This window comes from Protopterus annectens, chromosome 16.part0, assembly GCF_019279795.1.
Source record: "Protopterus annectens isolate FY-2018-M chromosome 16.part0, PAN1.0, whole genome shotgun sequence".
Lineage (NCBI taxonomy): Eukaryota > Metazoa > Chordata > Ceratodontiformes > Protopteridae > Protopterus > Protopterus annectens.
The window spans coordinates 118,771,240-118,779,571 of NC_056750.1; positions in this window are offsets into that span (position 1 = coordinate 118,771,240).

The window sequence follows — 8,332 nt, forward strand, 5'->3', positions numbered from 1 at the left end:
AAATGTTGTAGTCTGGGAGGCCACGTGTCTTGAACCCATTTCCCATTGAAGTGTGCTCCCCAAGCCATGTCTGAGGCATCTGTCTAAGATCTGACTCGCCTCTGGTCGGGTCACAGAGAGTCCCTTGTTTAGGTGACATTCCTGAGCCCACCACAATAATTCCCTTTGGATGCAAGGTATTATCTGAATGACAGTGTCCAAATCGTGTTAGTGTTGAGTCCATACGCTTTTGAGATACCATTGTAGCTTCCTCATATGCAGTTTGGCATTGGGAAGCACCAGAATACAAGATGCCATGAACCCCAAGGCCTGAAGGACTGTCCTTGCAGTCAGCCTGGACCGTAGAGATAATTGCTGGAAGTAAAGGGCAAGATTTCTTTGTTTGTCCGGGGGTCAAAAACGCCATCTGAGAGGCTGTATTCAGTCTCACACCCAGAAAGCACATGTCCTGAGAGGGTACTAGACTGGACTTTGTTTCGTTCACAGAATACCCTAGGCACCTTAACACTGCCATAACATACTGAAGATGGTGAAGTAACTTGACTTTGTCTTGAGCAAGAATCAGGCAATCGTCCAAATAAGGATAAATTTGCATTCCCTTAGTCTTAAGAATGCTATCACCGGAGCCAGGACTTTTGTGAACACCCTGGGCGCAGTAGATAAGCCAAAGGGCAATGCAGAGAACTGATAATGAAAAGTACCAGCCCGAAAACGCAGGAACTTCCTGCAGCTGGGCCTGATAGGAATGTGAAGATAAGCCTCTTTGAGATCGAGTTACCATCCAGTGATCTTTGCCTAGCAGAGGAAGAAGCTGCTGCAAAGTTAACATCTTGAATTTTGGAATGTCCAGGTATGTGTTGAGAATAGACAAATCCAGAATTGGCCTCCAAGTGTTTCCTTTCTTTGGTACAAGAAACAGGCGAGAATAAAATCCTAGGTCTACTTCTGATGGAGGGACCCCCTGGATAGCCCCCATTTTTAAAAGTAAAGAAATCTGTTTGTGAGCCTCCAACTTTTGCTGAGGAGGAACGTCTGGCATGCCTTTGAAAGGAGGCAAGGTGTGAAAATAAAACTTGTAGCCTCGGTCTATAATGTCCAACACCCATTTGTCCTGGGTGACTAAAAGCCAATTTTGCCTGAAAAGTGCCAACTTTCCTCCCAGAGGAGCTGCCAGACAGGAGGGATCTGGCAGCTGGAGATACAGGTCATTGGGTCTGTTTACGAAAAGGCTGACCCCTGCCCTCACCTGAAGATTGTGCAGGGGAACTCCACGTCCTAGGCCTGAAAGAACCCTGAGCATGAGCAATGCCCCTACCACGTCTAGATCTGCCCCTAGACTGTAAATCAGAAGGATAAGCCCATCCCCTAGCAGGCCAATTTCTGCTAAACTTAGGGGGCTGCACCTGTAAAAAATCCTTAACTGTCTGCATGGACTTAGCTTTGTCTTCCATTTTCTTCAAAACTGACTCCACAGGAGAACCAAACAGAACTTCAGATTGAAGGGGAGCATCCAAAATTCGAGCTTTAACATGCTCTGACAAATTCTGATCCTTAAGCCAGGCGTGCCTATGAATAACTGATCCAGTGGCAGCCACCCTGGAAGAAGCCTGAAGAGCATCAAAACCACACTGCAAAGAATGCTTACCCACCTGATCAGAGGCATGAACTAAATCTTGCAATTCCTTACACTCTATACCCTCTGCCAAAGCATCTACCTTAGATTTTAACTGACTTAAGAGAAAATTCTGGTACTTCAGCATATGAAACTGGCAATTCAAAGCCCTCATCGCTAGAGTGGAAGAGGTATACACTTTTTTACCCCACCTATCCAAAGCTCTAGAATCTTTATCCAGAGGAACTGGATTCTTTACAACAGAAGCCCTGACACCCTTAGGTCCCTGGCTAATAGTTTCCGGGTCAGCTCTAGGGCTCTTATACAAATATTTATGAGCCTCTGGCACTCTGTAATACCTGTCTGGCTTGACCGGGGCAGGAGGCAAAGAATCAGGATTAACGGAAGCTTCAGAGAAAACATCCTGAACAACATCCAAAACAGGGGGAATAGCCAAGGGCCTATGCTGTGGTAAAAACAAAAATTCCCTAAGCCTCTTTCGAGAATCTGAGAAATCCTGACCTTCCCACTTAAAATGCTCCCTCATGGAATGCAGGGTTTCAGAAAAAGAAAAATCCTCTGGAGGGGAAGCAGAAGGACTAGAATCCTCTGCATCTGAATCAGAATAAGGAGGAAAATCCTGAATGTCTTCAACCGAAGACTCCCGAGTAATCTGAGGAATGCTACAATCCTTCCACCTCTGGCTCCACCCTAGGCCTCTTATCTGGAGGGGGCATAGAACCCCTGATTAAGGTAACCAAATCCTCTGCCATTTTCAGCATATGCTTTTTAGGTACAGAACCTGCGGAACTAGGGCTGACGCCAGAGGAAGACAAACCAGGCCTGACCTTGGAAGGTGCCTTAGAGACAGAAGTAGAAGGCCTAACCACCTTATGCACAGAAGGGACTACAGAGACCTGAGAGGCCCCCTCAGCCTGACCAGACTCCTGAGAGGCCACATCCTGCAAGATTAAAGGCTCCCCCTGAGATTCAGCTGAAACCTCGGCTGGATCCACAGATTCCACCGTAGTTTCCAAAGAACCGGCGTCCGTAACGGACGACTCATCCTGCTTGGACTTTAACGATTTTTCCTTACGCTTCTTAGCGGTAGCGGGCGGAGGATCCGACGGCATATTGTAGTTACACCGCCACGAAGACAAGTCTAGCACAATCTAACCTGCGTTTAATGGTGCGCTTATTAAATCTAGCACAAAAGCGACACCCGACTACGTCGTGCTCAGGCCCCAAGCAAGGAATACAGAGAGAGTGGTAATCCCTATGAGGTATCTGTTTCCCACAAGAAATACAATTATTCACTTTTTCTGACATCCGGATTTAACTGAGGCAAGAAAAGACAAAAATATTCCCCAACGGGGTATTTAGCCCAACTTGGTCTTCGGTCTGAAACCCAGAATACGAAAATTTCAGGACGCCGAACGGCACTTGCAAATGCTGCTTCTGCTTCGGACCATGCGGCAAGAAAGACTGAGGATATGGCGTCGGTCATGCGCTTTAGTACCACGGCGTACTGACGTCAGATCTGAGCGACCATGACCGACGCCAGCCTAACACTTTGGTATTCGGGCCGACCGAGGACAGCGGACTACCCACAGGTTATGACTGCAGCAATGTGAGATGAAGAACATCCAACTCTGCTGCTAATTTAGGTCATGGAAGACAAAAACCTCTTGAGTTCATCCCTTACTCAAAATGCACCTATCTCAATTACCTCAGATCGAGTTTGCTGATAGAAGCAGACAAAACGCTTTCACAGAGACTATATCTAGAAATGCAAAACTATACCAAAAACGTAACAAATCAATCCTCCTTTTTTCCAGAAATTAAGGGAAGGGGATTGGAGGGTGAGGAGATGAAGAAGAATGAAAATGGACAAAACAGATGAAACGTTATGGGGAATACAAATCTTTATCTGATGTTGACAATTTCCATTCTATCCTCAACCTGTGGGACAGAGCCTCAGCTTCCTTATATCCTGGGTGGACTCAAGGAAGGATGTTCGGAAGCATCATTGAGCCGGATGATGCACTTACCCTCTGCAAATCAGATCTAATTTGTAATGAGTAACATTGAGTAGCCCAAGTTGCTCCTGCACAGGTATCATCCATGAAAGCGCCATGTTGAATGGGCCCGCAAGGGTTTCGACACGGGAATGCGTGACTTGGAATAAACAAATGAGATACAATCAGTGAGCCATCTGGCTAACTTCAGTTTGTTCACAAATTTTACGAATCTGGTATATGAGAAAGAAACAAATAACTGGTCCGACTTGCTGAAATCTTTTGTTCTGTGAAGACAGAATCTCAACTGCTTGAAAACATCTAGCAAATGTAAACAAAATTCACCTTTGTTAGAGATGTTCGGGGGGGGGGGACCCCGGTATGGTGGTTTACAGGATAAGGCCTGAATCTCTGAGATCCTTCCAGCAGAAGTTACTACCACTAAAAAAAATAGTTTTGCAAGACAGGAACTTGAGGCTTGAGATCACAATCATTAGCTGGCCCAAAGGGAGATTGAGTGATTGCCTGCAACAGGTCCCAAGGAGGAGTATGATCTTTGTAGGGTGGTTTTAAAAGAAGAGTACCCCTCAAAAAAATTACGAAGTTTGTGAGAAGCAACTGAGAAACCTTGATAACCAGTGTGAAAGTTGGATATTGCTGCTAACTGGAATCTGATCGTGGAAGCAGAGGCTCCTTCACTGAAAAGTAAAGTTAAAAAGTGAATACATGAATTGGAAAAAAAAAAAAAAAGGTTCAGTGTTATTCTAGAGTGCCCAATGTGCAAATCTCTTCCATTTACTGGTGTAAAGCTTGTGTGCAGATGGTTTATGAGAACATAACAGGTTGCGTCGGACAGGGGGAAAAAAGCATGGGTCTGGCCATTATTGAAACTGAAGAAACCAAGCTGTCAGCTTGAGATATGGAATGTCCGGATGAACCATGCAGTCAGGTGGGACAGGACATCTGGACTTGGCTCCAGAATCCAAGGCTATCGAATTAGGTGAGGCAAAAGGAAGGGGAACCAAATCTGCTGAGGCCAGTAAGGTGCAATGAGGATAACTGTTCTCTTCAGCCTGATTGCTTTCTGTAGGAACTTGGGAATTAATTTGAATTGGAAGAAAGGCATAACCAGTTTGGGAAGAAGAACATCCATCATTAACTCCCCCTTTGGGGGGTGTCAGAGTAAAATAGCTGCTACACTTATTGTTTAGGGGACAGGCAAACAGGTCGCAGCATGGCTGACCCCATCTACGGAATATCCTTTCCGACACTCTCAGACTGAGGGACCACTCGGTGAGGTAAAAACCTGCCCAGTTTGTCTATTACATTGGACTTCCCCAGAATAGGTGTTATGAGAAAACGGTTGCATGAGATTGCCCAGTGCCACATTCAGCTTCTCGACATAATGGGTAAGATCTGGTCCCCCCTTGTTTGTTGATGTACCAAACTATTGCCATGTTGTCTGTTTGAACTGCAACTGTCCCTGAGGGGAGAACAACATGGAAGCACTGCCCTCATCTCTAGGATGCTGATGTGCAAATTGGCCTCTACTGGGGACCAAGTGTCTTGGACTGTCCTCCTGAGACAATAACCACCACCATAACTAGAAAGCGTCCGTGACCACTGGCCTTGGGCTGAGGGGGAATGAATGGGCAAGCCCTGTAAAATTTGATCCAGTTGAATCCACCATGTAAGATCTCTTTTGCAGATGCTGGTGAGTTCAATGGGTGTTGAAAATGGCTGGTAAAGGACAGACCAGTGGGTGTTGCAAGCAGCCACTGTAGAATTCTCATGTGAACTCTAGCCAAGCGGACAAACATTATAGATGCTGCCATGGCCCCAGTGCCTGAAGAAATAATTGTGCTAGTACTTGTTGCTGTTGATTATCTTCATGACTTGAAAATGGATAGTCTCCAGTCTTGGTGGGGGAAGGGAGGCTATTGTGGTCTTTGTGTTTAAAGAAGCCCCTATGAAATCTAATGTTTGTGTTGGCTCTAGATGAGATTTTTCATAATTTATGGTTGTGCCCAGGTAAGAGCATGTTTGAAGAACTTTTTCTCTTGCCTCTAACAGTTGGTGCGTGGTTGTAGTGATGATGACCCAGTAATCCAAATATGGAAACTCCCGGAAATCCTTGCAGTCTTAGGTGAGCTGCTACCAGTGCCAAGTACTTGATGAACACCTTGGGGGTTGTGGTGAAGCCAAGGGCAATACTCTGAATTGATAATGACTGGCTTCCACACAGAAGCACAAGAACCTTCTGGATAACCTGTGTATCTGTGTGTGACCCACCAGGAATTTGGTTCACCGAACGGACGTATTTAAATTGCTGAGATCCAAAATTGGTCTCCAGTCCCATCTTTTTTGGCACTTAAAAGAACTTTGAGCAAATTCCGGATCCTCTCTGGTTTGTTGGGACCTCTTGGATGATTTTTTTTCTAGCAACTTATGTATTTGCAGTGCTGTCTGTTCCCTTTGACTAGGTGGAACATCTGCAATTTTTTTGCAAACAGATGGAGGAAGGGAAAATGGTATAACATAGAATCTGGATATTATCCTCTGCACCCATGTATCTTGTGCTATCTTTAGCCAGGTTCTCTGGTGCAGGGATCAATGACCCCCCCCCCCCCCAAGTGCCTCCAGAGGAAGAAAAATTGGGCCTCCTTTCAGGAGCACTGACAGGGTTTACCAAAGAAGGAATCTCTGTACCCTTGATTTTGTATGCCACCTCTGCCATGGGGTCTTCATTTAGAGCCTTTGGATTTCAAGAACCACATTTTGCCACTACTCTGCTAATTCAGAGAAAATGATCTTTGCAGAGTGGAAAAACATACACCCAAAGTAGGAAGGTTTTTCCATGTTTTTCACATCTGGTCAACGTGTCTCTAAATTTAAGGCCAAACAAGGATACGCCGTCAAGGAGACATTGACAAACAAAGACTTAAAGGGCACTGCAAAATCACACAAGTGCATCCAAGTGTGTCTCCTTATGGCAACGCCTGAACTCGCTGCTCTAGTCGTTCTGTTGGCTGTATGCAAAATAAGCATCATGGTACAGTTAGAAATGGAGGTTAAGGTGGCCAACTGAGAGGTAACAAACTCCCGAACCTCTTCAGAAACGACTCCCGAGAGGGTATTTGACAGTGCTTTCATCAAATCCCTCCACAGTCTGGTAAAGTGTGCCAAGTAGTTCAAGGACCATAAGGCAAAAATTGATGATGCATAAACTTGCTTCCCAAATCTATCCATTGTCCGAGACTCCTTGCTGGGAGGATGGACAGAGGAACAAACACCAACAAACCAGGAACTTCACTAAAAAGGGAGCACAGCAGAAGAAAACAAAATGGAATAAACCAGTACTGGAAAATGCAGCTTGGTCAAACAAGTTGAATCAAGATAAAACCATTTATTGTAAGAGCTTTTGTTTAGAATGATCTCCAAACTTCCTCAGACAAAAAATATTTTAAAAAACACACTCAATTTATACACGACATTAGCAAATTCAAAACTTTTAGACCAATGAAACAGAATTATGCCCTAAGCATTTTAACCATTTTTTATGCTGGAAGAAAATATGTATATGTAAACTAGGCATAAATCCCTACGTCACATGATGGGTTGCCAACTGGCTCACTGACAGAACCCACACTGTAAAAGTTGCAGACTCCATATCCGACTTCAAACCAGTGACAAGTGGAGTACCACATGGTTCAATCCTGGGACCTTCTCCTGTTTGGTATCTACTTATCTGAAGTACAGGCTAACAAGGAAGGCCTCTGGCTAACTAAGTTAGCAGATGACTGCAAACTAGGAGCCATAGTCGAGTCCTCAAATGATGTGGACATCCTACAGAAGGGCCTCACTGAGACAGATGCCTGGTGTCAGAGGCATGGCCTCAAGCTCAATGCCAAAAAAGTGCACTGTCATCCTTTTTGGTAAAAACTCTGTACCCATGAACTACTACATAAACTGCAGTCTACTTAACGCCGAATGTGTGATAAAAGACCTTGGGACCCATGTGGACAGTAGTCTCTCCTTTGATAATGACATCGCCTCAGTAGTCAGGAAATCCTTCTATGTGGCACACCTCATCACAAAAGGGTTCTCATCCAGAAAAAAAGAGATCATTGTTCCTCTCTACTCGCCACTCAGACCCATTATAGCGTACAACGCCCATTTTGGAATGTACCTCACAAGACATCTGCAGCAGCTGGAAAGGCCACAGAAGCACCTCACAAAGAGGATTACTGGTCTCAAATAGATGCCCTACACTCACCGCCTCAAAAAACTCCAGCTTTACTCTGTAGCATATCACCTACCCCAAGGAGATCTCTGCCTAACATAAAAAGCTATGTTAAACCCAGAGCTGTTGGACATGCACCTAAAGAAATCCCAATCCCTCCGAGCTACACGCTCTAGGAACCTAAACCTTGCCACCACAATAAACAGGACAAGCTCGAGATAGATTCCTGTTCCAGAGACTTCCTACACTCTGGAACAAGCTACCCATCTATGTCAAGCAAAGTTCTTCCTTAGCACTCCAAGAAAAATCTTGATGAGTGGATGGTAAATAGGAAATACACCCCGGGGATCACTTCTGTGGCTCTGCTCAACAGGGGCACAGGAAATTAACTTTCTTGGGTGGCGTAAGCCAGGGAACCTTGTTGGCTAGGCTTACTTGGGCCCTTGAGCCGATAGCCTA